Below are 15,339 nucleotides of genomic sequence, written 5' to 3' on the forward strand. Positions count from 1 at the left end.
CAACAGCAAAAGTCATCGAGGATGTGCAAGGGCGAAAATCTGGGTGGTGCATAGAAGCCACCATTTATAAAGGCCCTGCATGTGCAGTATGGTTGCTGCAAGGCCCCTATTTTTGTTTGTTTGTTTGGTTGGTTGGTTGGTTTTGCTTTTGGTTTTTTGGGGGGTGTTGGTGGAAGCCAACACAGAGGTTGTTCAGAAGTGCTGGGGTGCAAGCTTAAAAGAGGTCACTGTGCCCCTTCCCCAGTGACAAAAGCTGTCTGGGCTTGGACTCATTGATCAGGAGTATGCATTTGTTAAAAGCTCTACTTTTAAGCTTTTTGCATTTCTTGACTGTAAATTATCCCTGAATAAAGGAAGGGTGTGACCCCATGAAAGCACTAAAAAGCTAGGGCTGGGGACAGCAAGGGGCCTCCTGCAGTTCCAATGTATAGGGCTGCAGCCTGGACTGGGCAGTGGGGATAGAGGGGAGGAAGGATGGACTACAGGATGCTGTAAAGGTTTGGGAACAGTGTAGGCTCCACTCAGATCAACTGGAGAAGGGGGTGGAGGGTCACTCAAATCTTCCCTCTTGACACCTATGGAAATCCCTCAGTCTGGCCCCTTACTATCATGGCTGCCTGCCAGAGGAAACCAGGCCCTTGCTGTGCTTTTAACAGGGAAGTTTTACAGATTGTCACCTGGGTCAGCATCCTGTGACACAACCTGATTCACAAGAAAAGCAGCCCAGGTGACCTCCATGACATCATCAGAGGTAGGCCTCTGGTTTCCCAGATGTGCCTCCTGCTGGGAGAACCAGCATGGGCTAAGTGATAGTTGGAATACCTAGAGCCTGTGAATGGAGCCACTTGGGGTCTGTATCTCTCTCACCCCTGGTATCTTAGAGCTAGGCTGTGGCAGGGGAGCAGCAGCTGGCCCTGTTCCCCACCTGCTGTCCCAGAAGCCAACACAGACCCAGAGTCCTGGGAGAGAAGTGGGAAGCGAATGAGGCCTCTGGGGCAGGGCAAGGTGGGGCAGGAGTCGCTCAGATCGCAGTTGTCTCTACGCGCCTACACGAGTGAGGTGTGCATCCCTCGGGCACAGGCCTCGGGAAAGTCCCAAGTGGATGTCATCGGTCATGACCTTTCCTATAGGACCTTAGCATCTGTCCAACTTTCTGGCCTCCAACATCACTCAGTGTCTTTTTATACAGCTCTTTGTGTCAAGATGCCCTTGGTTCAGTCCTGAGACCCACAGATCTTTGAAGGGTAAGACAGTGCTCAGTTGGGCTCTACCTTCTTCGCCCTTTCCACATCACACACTGAATTCTCCTAGGATAAAGGAAGTGCTTGAGGTCTAGTATGAAAATACAAAGACGACACAGATCTTCAGAGCTGAGTGGGATAAACACACACACCCACCCCAGTATGGAGATATTCCGAGGACTCCAGAAGACTCCCCTGTGGCCGTTCTGAAGTTTGTGACCACAGTTTAGCATTTTCTGCTCTTGGACTTGTACAGATGAACACACAGTCTATCCATAGGCTATTTTTCTTCTCCATATAGTACTTATGGGTAGCCCCATGCTGCTATGTGTCTCAGGAGCACATCCTTTCCCCTTGCTGAGCAGTGTCCTGTTCTGTGAAAGCGAGAGCATGATTCTGTTCATGGGCATTTGAGCTAATTCCAGTGTGGGGCTCTTATTAACTTTATGCATGCACAGACACTTCTCTTGGGATGCGTGCCTAGGAGTGGAGTTTCTGGGCCATACGTGAGCATGCGTTCTGACTTTACTAGATAACTGCTTCAGGTTTCCTGTAGTGACTGTACCTATGCATACTCACATTTAGGATGTAGGAAAGTTCCAGCTATACACATCCCACCAACACTTGATCATTCTGGCTGTTGTGTGGGTGTCTAAGGTGACCTCAGTGGGCCTCGCTCTGCTTTGCCATATGACTAAGGATACTGTGTATCTTCCTCTCAGGTGCTTAGGAGTCACCTGAGTGTTTTTCTGAGCAGTCATAAAAGACATCTGTAGAGCTCTTTGCCATCTTCTCTTCTTTCTTCCTTCCTTCCTTCCTTTCTTTCCTTCTTTCTCTCTTTCTTTCTCTCCTTCTTTCTCTCTCTTTCATTCTGTTTTTTGTTTGTTTGTTCTTTATTTGTACTAGGTAGGCCTTTGGTCAGGTGAATGTATCTTGACTATCTCCTTCCTGTGGCTTCATTTCTTAACCTCATTTTTATTTACTTTTCTTTAAAAAAAAAAAATTCACCCCCCTCCACACCTTTAACAGGGTCTCATGTAAACCAAATTGACCTCACACTCTTATGTTGTCAGAAATGACCTTGACCTTCTGATCCTTGTGCCTCCACCTCCTGAATGCTATGATACTCACCGCCATTCCAGTGGTGTGGTGCTGGAGAACAAACCCCTGGCTCTGTGTAGGCCAAGCAAACACTCAACCGACTGAGCTCCATCCTCAGCCCCTGACCTCATTTTCTGCCTGAACTTTTTTTTTTTTTTTTTTTTTTTTTTTTTTGGTTTTTCGAGACAGGGTTTCTCTGTTTAGCCCTGGCTGTCCTGGAACTCACTTTGTAGACCAGCCTGGCCTCGAACTCAGAAATCCGCCTGCCTCTGCCTCCCAAGTACTGGGATAAAAAGTGTGCGCCACCACCCCCCAGCCTGACTGAACTTTTTGATGATGGAAGTTACCCCCATTGAGGCAGTCTAAGCTGTCCATCTTGCCTCCTTTGTTGCCTTTTGTATCCTCTGTAGCTAATCTTTGAGAAGCCTAGGCTTTGTGCTGACCAGCTTCACTCCAGCTTCAAGCCTTCGCTCAGTACCTGAGACGCTTCCTCATCCAGGCTGACCCATACAACCATCTGTCCATCAACTTACCTGTCCACTCACCCATCCACCCACCCATCCACCCACCCATCCATTCACTAACTCCATTGCCATCTATCCATCCATCCATCCTTTTATCTGTCTATGTAATATTGGATTACCACCCCACCCCCACCCCGGGGTGAATGATGACCGGCAGTAAGATTGAGATGGTGGAGTCAGTAAGATAAACAAGGCTTCAAGGAGCTTAAAACCTGTTGGGGAAAATACAACATACACGAGAGCCAGGACAGATGCTGATCCCTGCCCTGGAGTCTGTGACTATCAATCATTACTCTCTGAAAGTTCCATTTATTTGTCCTTGATTTGTGAGATTCTTTTCAGTATTTGTAGAGTCCAATTCCCATAGGTCTGAGCTTCGAGTAGAAGAGCTGACGCTCACCTCCAGCATTTCAGATGCTGAGTCTTTACTGGTGTCGCCTGAAATAATGCGTAGCACTGCCCAAGCACTGAGCTAAATCTTGCTGTGACCAGGCTGTGTTTAGAGAAGTATTTCCCAGTGGGCACAGTGACAGATCGAATGTGAGCATCTGAAAGCTGGCCCTATGGGACACATTCTAGCAGCAAGAAGGCAGTGGCTGCACCCAGGAGTTTCAGCAGAGAAGGCTGAGAAGGAAACAAGAGGGAGGGGAGAGAAGAAGGAATGGGGAACCATCTGCCATAAAGTTCTTCCTTACTGAGAAAATGAGGTGTCCTTCTCAGCTCTTGGTTTCTGGTCTCGGGTCATAGTAGATCTTTGAGGCTTGAGGAAGGGCCCTGGGCCAGAGGTGGTCTGCCTGGGAGGTCCCCAGCTGGGATCTCAACACCAACTTGGCAGGTACACCTCAGTGGCCTAGCCCCAGCCTCTGCCCCCACATTTTGACCTCTTCCTAGAGACAGAGGCTTAATGTCAATAAACTCACAAAGATTTCATACATTTCATCTCCTACCTAGCCAGACCCTGTTGGCATCTAAATCTGACATCTCAGACTTCCCTGACAGGCCTCACTCCCGTCCTGCCCGGGTGGCACCTGCCCTCTGAGGACACTGGCCCTTTGTTGGGGAGATGGCTTGTGGGAACACCCCTAGGCAGCAGCTGAACCCAGTGGCCAGGCTGGCGCCAGGCAGGACGGGAGCCTCAGCAAACAAGACTCCTACACAGTGGACAGTGACCAGTAGATGGGGGCAGGGTGGACCGAGCAGTAGACAAACACCACGGTGCCTCATGAGGTGAGGACAAGCCAAGATCAGGGAGGCTGAGCTAGCTGCTTGTGCCCCACAGGGTAACTTTCTACGCCGTTAGCCCCTGTCACAGTGGTCCTGGCAGATCTGGACCCCTGGCTAGCTGCCAGCTCCTTACAAATCAGTGGCTAAGGTGAGAGATGGGTCTGGACCAGAGCAAGAATCAAGGATCATTTCTAACCTTTCTCTGCCCAAAGCTTCACACTGAGGTCTTGACTTGCAGTCTTCCCACCACCACCCCAGCAACCTGGATGTCCTGATTCTGGGATGTTCAAGGTGATGCAAACTGACTCTCAGCAAGTCACCAAGGAAGCCAGTAAGACTCCATCTAATCCGCCTTTCCATGGTCCCCGAAGCAGGAGAAGGATGTCCAGGAAAGGAGCCATCTGTCCCTGTACTGGCTATTTTTGTGTCAACTTGACACAGCTGGAGTTATCAGAGAGAAAGGAGCTTCAGTTGAGGAAATGCCTCCATGAGATCCAACTGTAAGGCATTTTCTCAATTAGTGATCAAGGGGGAAAGGCCCCTTGTGGGTGGGACCATTCCTGGGCTGGTAGTCTTGGGTTCTATAAGAGAGCAGGCTGAGCAAGCCAGGGGAAGCAAGCCAGTAAGGAACATCCCTCCATGGCTTCTGTATCAGCTCCTGCTCCCTGACCTGTCTGAGTTCCAGTCCTGACTTCCTTTGGTGATGAACAGCAGCATGGAAGTGTAAGCCGAATAAACCCTTTCCTCCTCAACTTGCTTCTTGGTCATGATGTTTGTGCAGGAATAGAAACCCTGACTAAGACAAATTGGTACCAGCAGAGTGGGGTATTCCTGTGACAACCTGACCATGTTTTGGGGAGGACTGTGGAAGGACGTTGGAACTTTGGGCTTGAAGATCCATTCGTTGTTAAGAGCTCTATCAGATGTTGTGTAGGAGCTTGGAAGATAATGCTGAGAACAGTGCAGAAGATGGAGGCCTGGTTTGTGAAATTTCAGGGGGAAAATTAAAGACTCTCTTCAGGGCCATTGCTGTTTTTATTGTGAAGATTTTGTAGTTCTGGTTAGCTGGGGCTGAAGAATCAGCTGTGATTAACAAGATATCAGAACTACTAAAGCAAAAACTTTGCATTACTGGGACTATTGATGCTGGTTAGCTGGAGCTAAGAAATTAGCGGTGATTAAGAAGAGACCAGCATCGTTGAGGTGACATCTTCTGGGAAGTGTTTTCTGAAAGCACAAAGAGGCTGTGTTCCAGAGATAGGCAAGGTTGTACTCCTTCTGCAGTGGGACTTGGTAATGTGTAAGGGTCACCCAGTTGGTACTGGTTTTGAAGGCAAGAAGGGGTCACACAGCAGCTCAGGCTTGGCACTGTGAGAGGCCATGGAAGGCCATTGGTGAAGGTGCAGCCCCAGTTGTAATTGAAGACCCAGGACTGAAGGGGTCACGCAGTGTTTTGGAGATGCCAGTACCACGAGATGACCACCAAGAGCAGCAGCAGCAGTGGAGTACAGGCATCTGGAGCCCAGAGGACGACGTGTGTGCTACAAAGGGCATGGCTGGAGAAGTGACCCAAGCCCTTGGAGGAGCCCAGAAGATCGTGAGTTGGATCCCAGACGTTGGACGGTTGGAGATTGATTTTTGCTTTGATTGTGACTGTGCCCTGATATTTTCCCTCTTGAAGGAAGAAACTGTTTTAGTGGAGCCCACAGTTAAGAGACTTTTAATTGTAAAAAGACTTTGGATTTTAAAAGAGATGGATATTTTAAAGAGATTGAAAATTTAAGAATATGTAAAGACTGTGGGACTTTTAAAGTTATTTAGATCTTGGGGATGAATAAGAATGTAAGGGTTGAGGCTTACTAGTGATGTGTTTGTGTGTCAAGTTGACAAGGGGTCAATTGTACTGGCTATTTTTGTGTCAACTTGACACAGCTGGAGTTATCAGAGAGAAAGGAGCTTCAGTTGAGGAAATGCCTCCATGAGATCCAACTGTAAGGCATTTTCTCAATTAGTGATCAAGGGGGAAAGGCCCCTTGTGGGTGGGACCATCTCTGGGCTGGTAGTCTTGGGTTCTATAAGAGAGTAGGCTGAGCAAGCCAGGGGAGGCAAGCCAGTAAAGAACATCCCTCCATGGCCTCTGCATCAGCTCCTGCTCCCTGACCTCTCTGAGTTCCAGTCCTGACTTCCTTTGGTGATGAACAGCAGTATGGAAGTGTAAGCCTAATAAACCCTTTCCTCCCCAACTTGCTTCTTGGTCATGATGTTTGTGCAGGAATAGAAACCCTGACTAAGACAGTCCCCATCCCTCAAAAGAGACTCCATGTATCATAGTCACAAGGAGCAGAGTGCATCTAGGACCAACACAGAGTTTCACCCAAAGGATATTCCCAGAGGTACAGAGCGCATAGAGATGACTGATCTGATAATCCAAGTGGCAATCACAGTGGGTAGCCCTGGGGTCTCAACTTTTTGGTCACCCTTCAACATGGCAGATAAACCGTCCACCACCACCATACCAAATAAAAGAAGCATGGGACATATCTACTGGGACCCAAAGGATGCTCTAAGGCAATTTATGTTGGGATTGCTGTGGGTAACTGGGGCTACCCCACTTCCTGTCTTGGCTGTCCCTTCCACCTTACTGTCAGCTGTCTCTAATTCTTTTAGGTTCCCAGCTCAGTCCCAGCCTCTGTTCCCTGCTCCCTGGCATAGAGCAATCAAGTACAGCAATGGAGGAGGAAAGGACTAAAACATAACGGCTAACCTCAGTGACTCAGTTTTCTCATCTATACAATGGAGCTGGTGGTGATCTTTAGAACTAATGATCTTCCCATCTTCTATTACTGTAGAGACCCCAATATTCAGTGAATGGGAAGTACCTTGCCTGGTGCCTAATTAACACATTCTGTTATTAGTATTTAATGTCACTTTAATAATAAACACATTCCTCTTGCTTTCTCTGTGAGCTTCCTGGGAGCCCGAACCCGGCCCATCCTGCTCAGCTGCATGAGTGGAACCGGGAACAAAGCCTGACACGGAAGAAACCATGTTGAAGGGGTGAATGAATCGAAGTGAGTTGGCCACAGACCAGTTGGTCAGGGAGAGGGAGGAGCCAAAGGCCACACCCAGTTTGAGGCGGGATCTGGGCTAGGGCAGTGCCTTATCTGACTTTGTCTCAGTTAACCCTTTGATGGAAAAGACTGCATTTATTTCATTTACATTTCCCACATTTAAAAAGCATCCTCCTAGGCTAGGCAGCTAAAGAGCTTCTGGGGTAAAGACGAGGCTGGATGGCCCTGGGAATACATCTTTCATCAGGAGAAGGGTAAGTCTGAAAAGAGACAAATCCCAGGGGTCTGCCTCATGACCAAGCCCTATAATCCTATAAGCTATAAGCAGCTTGTGAGCTGTGAGCTGTGAGCTGTGAGCACGGAGGAAGGAGTTGTTTCACTAACACCTCTGTCAGGCACTGAGGCCCCACTGGGGGTCCTGACGTGCCCCCACCCCATTCACATGTTTAAGTTCTAACCCTAAGTTCAAGCTCAGACTTTAGTGAAAACTGTACTGTTGTACTGAAGATGTGGTCATCTGGGGCATCTTTAATCCAATTGAATCAGTGCCCTGAAAAAAGAGAGATTTAGCCATCTGTGCACACTTGTGATTTGCAATTTTGTGTTTGAGGCCTCAGCAAGACCCTGTTTCAAAAAGTATTAAAATTAGAAATTAAAGATAAATTAAGATGAGGAAATCTGGACCTTGGGACAGGTCGGCATGGGGACAGGAATATGAAGAGACACTGGGAGAGATGAGAGGAGGGTACAGGGTCCTCACTCCCAGCCCCCAGCACTGGGAACAATATGGTTCTGTGGTTTAAGCTTTCCACCTGTCATTCAGTTATGGCATTACAGCATCCCCAGTCAGAAATCCATGACCCACAAAGATTGACAGGGAGCTCTTCCTAGGCCCGTGGGGGCACTCAGCAAGCAGAACCAGCCTCGGGAAGGGAGAGGGCAGGGTGGAGTGAGCATGAGGCAGGAAGGCTGACGTTTCTCCAGTCAGTAAATAAGGCAGACCAAAGCTGCAATGTCTTTAGTATCACGATACCAGGAGCCACCTCAGCGAAGCCCATGGAGGTGTGGCACTTCGGAAGGCAGAGTCTATTAGGCAAGAAGCCTTGTGAGGAGTAGCCATGGTTGAGTGGTAGCCAACCTTCTCCAGGATTAGCCTGAGAGAAATTTACATAAGGGGAAGAGATGGATGGAAGAAGGAGATGGGAGAGAGGCCAGGCTATGAGTCAGGATGATACAAGTGACGGGCATGGAAGAGGAGAGGGAGGAGGAAGGAGGAAGGGAGAGAGGGAGGGGGAGGAGGCTAGGCTGGGTGTGGAGCTGATCCTAATCTTCAGAGACAGTCCAGAATGTCAAAATCTCAGGAATCAAAAGCCCTCAGAATAAAAATTCCTAAATCCTAAAAATCACAAATTCTGAAAGATTAAACTCTGGAATGTTGAAGTCCCAAAAGCTCAAGTCCTGAAAAGCACAATTCCTTCAGAGAAGAAAAAAAAAAGGAGCAACAAGCTGGATTCTGGGAATGGGATTGGTTATGCTAACCATGAAAACGTCAGTCTAAAAATGTACACTTTGGGGGCTGGAGAATGGTTCAGCAATTGAGAGAGCTCAGTGTTCCTGCAGAGGACTCTGGTTCCACTCCTAGCACCCGAGTGAGGTTGCTCACAGTCACCAGTAACTCTAGCTCTAAGGAATTTGCTGTCTCCTTCTGGCCTCCATGGACACCCAACACTCACATATACAAACCTACACACAAACAATGTCCTTTAAAAGCACTGTTTGGAGCCACCATGGTGGCTCTTACTTGTAACCACCAGTATTCAGAAGGATTCAGTTCCAGGCTACACTAAGCTACATGGATAGACTCTGTCTCAAACACCCCACCCCACCCCACCCCACCCCCACCCCAAAGTCTCTTTTATCCAAACTGCTGCCCTTTGCAGCAGAAGCTGTTGACAGGTTGGAACATAACCATGTACACAGGCGATGACAACACATGTGCTGTGTCCCCTCTCTATCGGCAGCAACACCTCTGCCACCTGTGTGTGTGCTCTGCATGGAAGGGCCAGGGGATGGATTTCCACACGACCTAAATAACCCAGCATGGGAGATGGGAAAGTGTCACAGAGAATGCTCATGTCGATGTACGTCAAATCACAGAGGAGTTTCAAAAGCAGCAGGCCACACAGGCGACAAGTGTGAACATGGCCCCTGTGGGGAGCTGGACCCTAGATCAATAATAAGACAACTACCAAGCAAGGCTGGGAAATCTGAGCATAAAGTCATCCAGCTATCAGCGACTGACTACATCTGTCTGTAACCTGCCCCTGGAATGCACTGGGTCGGGTGGCTAATTTCCTTTTTAATTATTTTTTTACTGCCCATCAGCATAGATTTTACAATTCACTATGCTGTATATTTTGTCTCCAAAGCAGTTCCAATACTCAAGTTCCAAATGATAGAATGATTTAGAGAAGTTGATTCACTTTGCGTATTTTTCTGTGGGCAAATTTAGCTGGGTAGACTTGCATTAGCATGTTGACTTGTGTGCAAACACTGAGCGCGTGTGTAAAAATGTCGAAACATCATCCAAGAGAAGTTCCTGATGTATGTTGTATTTATCAAAGATCTCAGCTCCTTAGGGATCTGTTTACACAGTGGAGGTTTGATTGAACTCATCAAAATACAGGCTGCCCATCACAATGGTTCAGATGACCCAGTTATAAATCTAGATGTGTACAACTGCCAACCGTCGTGATGTGCATCCACACATATCTGGCCTTTTGAATTATTTCTCTATTTTGTCTGCTTATCATGACTATAACTGGGTGACTGTCGTTGGTTTTTACCTGAGGTTTATGCGTGCAAAACTATGCATGTTGGAGCTGGCCATTCAGGTACTTGTCATAAAAGCATTAGAACTGGAGTTTAATCCCTAGAAACCATATTTTTAAAGTCCAGATGTGGTGGTTGTGTGCTTGCAGTCCCCGAGATGGAAGACAGAGACAACAGAATACTTGAGGCTCACTGGCCAGCAAATATAGTCTCAGTGAGCTTTGAGCCAATGCGACACTCTATCTCAAAGATAGCAGGCTCCTGAAGAACAAAATCCAAGGTTGACCTCTGGTCTTTACATGTCATGCACATGCATGTACATATGCACCTACATACACAAGTACACCTACATGAACATACACAGACTTCTCCTGCCCCACAAAAAATGCATGCCCTATTTGTGTATAGTATTGTAAAAGGTGGCTCATGAAGAGCTCTGTCATACTTTTCATGTTTCTCAAAGTAAATTCCCCTTAAAGTTAATGTCTTTTAAAGAATTTCTTTAAATTTTTTTCTAGAATTTTATTTTATTTATTTTTAGTCTCTGTTTAGTTATATTGAAAAGGAGCATTACTTTCCTGCATAAATGACAATCAATCATTTATTGGTTTATTTCATCTCCCCTAACACATCGGTCATTCACCATTTAAATACCTAACTGCATCAGAAACCGTTTGAACACTTTTTTCTCTTCCTGCCATAAAAGTACAGTAATTTGCCTTAAAAAATAAAATAAATAAACCTATGATCAAGCATCCTGGTTCTGCCTACGTTCCTAACGCTTCTGGGATAGACGTTTACAGCAAGTCAGCAGGCTGAAGCCGGGAAGCCAGTCTTCTACTTGAAAGTGCTGCACTCTGGAGTCTGTTCTCTGTACCCTTCTTCATGGCCTAACATATGTACAGCTGAAACTACCAACTCCAAACTATTACATAGTACTCATTTCTCTCTGTTCTGTTAGTTTAAGTAAACAAAAGTTACCTCTAACATATTCAGAAAAATACTTAAGCCTCAAGGTCCCCAATAATTTGGAGTACTGAACTAGATCCACCCTGACACTTCTGACAACAGAAGTAACTCTACTTAATGAGAGGTCTCCATAACCTGCTGTTAGAACCTACGCATACACAACACTGATAGCCAGTCACGGTTCACAAAGTTTACTCTTCAGGCAGTCCTTTGCCATTAATCAGCTTTAACTAGGCCAGAGTCCAGCAGGAAAGTGCACGGTGCACCAGATCCACCATCTCTTAGGTTGCTACTGTTTTCTCTTCTTTACTGAAAGGTTGTACTGAGCCAGGCTTTACCCATGACAGGCCAGCAACATGAACACTTTTATTGTGCTGTTCGTCAGGCTTCTTCTGAGTCAGCATCTTTTCTCTGGCCTCATCATGTACAGAAGGGTTCCACGGAGAAAAGCTAATGGCGTAGGGGTCTTCTATCTTCAGCTGGTCAAACAGACGAGCAGTACACACTTTAACACTGTCGACCACTTTACTTTTAAAAAGCTGAATGTCTTTTTTATACAGCACAGCAGCCTCTGGGTTTAGGGGGCTCGTCGGGTCGATCTTGTAGAAGACTCTCCTCACATACATTAACACCTGCCATATATGATTATGGTTCTGCCTCCACTTTGCGAACGCTCTTTTCACATCCAGCTCACCTGAGGTGGGATCAACTAGTGGGTGAAAGACCAGAATATCAAATGGTAAGCGCAGACAGTTGCCATCAGGATAGTTACCAAGAATATAAACACCATAAACTTGAATACGCCATCCTGATACAGCCCGTGCCATATGAATATTACTCCAAACCACACTACTGCAGAGCAGTAAGATGGCTGTATGTAGACTCCTGGCAGCTTTTGCCTCACTGCCAGAGTAAATTCTGCAAGAAGCGAATATTCCAGGTAGAAGGGTTCATAAGAGGCATGGGTGCCATTTGTTGACTGCGCTGCTGGGGCAGGAGACGTAGGCTTCGATATGGGTAGAGCATTTTGGGAAATAGAAGGTAGCTGTTTTTCTGGGTGCACTTTGTGGAAGACTGGTTTTCACATCTCCTGCTAATTAATGTCTTCTCTTCACCTTGCGCACAGAGCCTGCAGACATGCTCCATAAAAGGTTCATAACGTGTACTCCACACAAAGAACTCCAGCGCTGTGTCATCAAACTCTTCTGTCCTCGGCATTCACACTGGGTGCCCTCGGTGTGGAGCGCTGGGGGCCGAGCGCCACGGCCGGCCAACAGCATCTCCGGCTGTGGCAGCCCGGCCCCTGGCGCTCCTTTCCCGCAGAGCCCCGCCCCGCCCCCAATTTTTTTTTTTTAAGAATTATTTTATTGGGGGCTGGAGAGATGCCCTCTGCTTTTCAGGGATGCTGATTTGGCATCCTGGGTGTCCCAGCGTCTTTTTCTGACTTTACACGAGCATCTCCTCTCAGCTCTTAATGGCTCAGGAGGGGCAAGGTGATGGAGCTGGGGGCACTGGTTAAAGCTGTCCTTGCTGATCTCTGGAGGGTTCCATCTAAGGTTCTTGTTTCCATCTGCTTCTGGTCCATTTGCACGGTCTCTATTCTCATCTGATCCAACCACAAGGCTGCTAAGGCTCCAGGTTTATGGAGTACTCTGAGCTTTCCTGGACCTGTTGCGAGACTTTTCTTATTCCTTCTGGAACCCCATGACTGGGTGTAGGAGCTTGAACAGGCTCCAGTACTTGAACACTTGGTCTCAATTGGTGATACTGTTTTTGTTTGTTTGAGTCAGGGTCTCTCTCTCTCTATATATATATGGCTGTCCTAATTCACTATGGAGACCAGGCTGGCTTCGAACTTATAGAGAAATCTGTCTGCCTTTGCCTCTGCCTCCCTAGTGATAGGATTAAAGGTGTGCACCATCACACCTGATCAGTGGGTGGCATTGTTTGAGGGTGTGTGTGTGTGGGGGGGTGTTAGGAGGTGGAGCCTGGTTGGGAAAGTATGTCAGTAGAGGCGGGCTTTGAGAGTTTAAAGCTCTGTACCACTTTCAGTTCACTCTCTGTGCTCTGTGCTTCTGTTAGAAGACAGGAACTCTCTCAGCTTCCCGCCCCTGCTGATATACTTCTACTTGCTGTTAAAAACATCCCCACCACTCATCCCTCTGAAACCCTAAGCCCAAATACACCCTGCCTTCCATAACTGTTTCTGGTCATGATGTTTTATCATAACAGAAAAGCAATGAATACGCCAGGGGAGTATGGAAGCTTACCTGCCCAGACACACAAGGGAAGGGTGTGCTATGTTCTCGGCCTACCTAGGATCTACCCAGAAACAAGGCTGCGGGTGTTTCTCTTTGTCTGGGGTTCTCCTGACCTCCTTTTCATGGACCTAACTTACTTTCTTCCTGTCCGATCCCCTCTTCCTTCCAGCTGAGAGTCTTCAGCAGGCCTAGGGTGGGCCTAGGGTGGAAGGCTGGCCAAACAATCATGAATAACTTGCAGACCTATTATCTACATCCAAAAGTTTTATTCGAATCTCAAAACTAGACACCTGACACCTTGACGTTACTCCTGAAGGGTGTTTACTGGGAACACGGAGTGATAGGAAAACAAGAAAGATAGACCAACACAGGTTGCTCTGCCCCAAATCATGCCTGTGGAACCTTTTGCAACACAGATTTTTAAAAATAATTCATGTATTATTATTCACATGTGTTGGTGTTTTTGCCTGACTGTATGGCTGTGTGAGGGTGTCAGACCTCAGAATTACAGACAGTTGTTAGCTGCCATGTAGGTGCTGGGAATTGAACCTGGGTCCTCTCGGGAGAAGCAGTCAGTGCTCTTAACAGCTGAGCCATCTTTTCAGCCATTTGGGGGAAGTTGTAGGTCACCCAACCCACCCAACCCTGGCTGGTGGTGGTAAGTCACTGAAGGTGGCCCTGCTCCCAGTCTTATTCCGATCAACCAAGACATAAGACTTGCCACCTCACACGCTCTGCCTTGGCCAAAGTTGCCCCTGCTGCCATGGCTTCCTTGCCGGCTGGACTGTGCCCAGAGCAAGTCACTTTCCCTGAAGCTGTATCTGTTAGGTGTTTTGCCACAGAGATGAGAACTGCCACTAGCACCATCTCCAAACGCTCCCGTGCTCTCCCTTACACTTCCTGCTTGGAGAGCATGGGCTCTTTTGAAACCAGTAACAACAGCAACATTTCCTCCTAGCTTTTATGGTTTCACATTGCACTTCATTGGCCCCTCTGCCAATAGAGTTTGCACTTAGCGGCTGTACTCTGGACTCCATGCCCCTCCAGGCAACCTCCATTGAAGGGGCCTTAGTCACAGAGTTTCAGAACTGTAAAGAACCTCCCAGGTCACCTTGGACACACCCTGGACAAGCATCCTCTCTGTAGTATTTCTTGCATACCTCCAGACACGGGGAGCCTATTATTTCAAAGTACTGCAGTGCTGCCAATTGGTGGAAAGCTCTTTCAGCTCAAATAATGCAAACTTGGCTCTGGTCAGGCCTAGGGTGGACCACAGTGATTCTGTCATCATGCAGCTCTTATCTCTCTGGAGGTGGCAGCATGCCCCACTCCACCCCCTTCAGCAAACAAGTAAGTACAACCTGCTCTCTATACCCTGATTCACAGGCTCCTGTTTCCTTCCCCTGGGGCCTTCTGCTGAATGACTGAACAATCCCCAGGAGTTGAGGCCTCTGTGTGGTCTCCTGTGGGGCCCTGGGTGAGCCCAGGACCTATGATTTGCACTGTCTTCGGAAAACAACCTGTGGTGATTAAATATGAGGGCTGTCTGTCACAGAGATTGAGATTCAACTAAAATTCAACAACAGCAGCATTAGCAGAAGTCAAGTTCAGGCCCCAGACAGAGCTGGCCCAGACTGAGACTGTTAGGAAAAGCCACTTAACTTTAGCTGGTTCATGTCCCTCCCCTAACTTTTAGAGACCACATTTAGAAAGAGCGGGTATCACACTAGTATGTGTTCTCCGGGGCCAGGCAGGAGTTGAGAAATAGCGCAAGTGCTTGTGGCGTGCACTCTGTTAAGCTGTACAGAGGCCACCTGTTACTATTTTTACCCAGACATCAGCCTGCAGGGCTTTTTTCTAATTGGAAGAATAGACAGACACTGGTGACCAATTGTGGGTCATAGTGATTAGAAGGTAGACAATATGGATTAGCATGTAAACCTTGTGGCGAGATGGTGGACAGTATTCTAACAGAGGAAGGAAAGGCCTCCAGGGTTAGTAAGGGGGACTGAGAGGAGCAAGTCAGGAGACCGAGGAAAGCTGCAGTCTGTCAGAGGGGAGAGGGAGGCTGCAGAATTCCAAGGCTGTAGAATTCTGTGGCGGGCAGAGCTCAGGC

At 47.6% G+C, this 15,339-nt stretch overlaps 1 pseudogene; it reads right to left on the reverse strand.

Moving 5' to 3' along the window:
* Positions 1-10,989: 10,989 nt before the first annotated feature.
* LOC110309734 (AKT-interacting protein pseudogene) lies at positions 10,990-12,119 on the reverse strand (annotated as a pseudogene).
* Between the last annotated feature and the right edge of the window lie 3,220 nt (positions 12,120-15,339).

Source organism: Mus caroli, unplaced genomic scaffold (assembly GCF_978045245.1).
Source record: "Mus caroli unplaced genomic scaffold, Mus_caroli_1 scaffold_12, whole genome shotgun sequence".
Taxonomy (NCBI): Eukaryota; Metazoa; Chordata; class Mammalia; order Rodentia; family Muridae; genus Mus; species Mus caroli.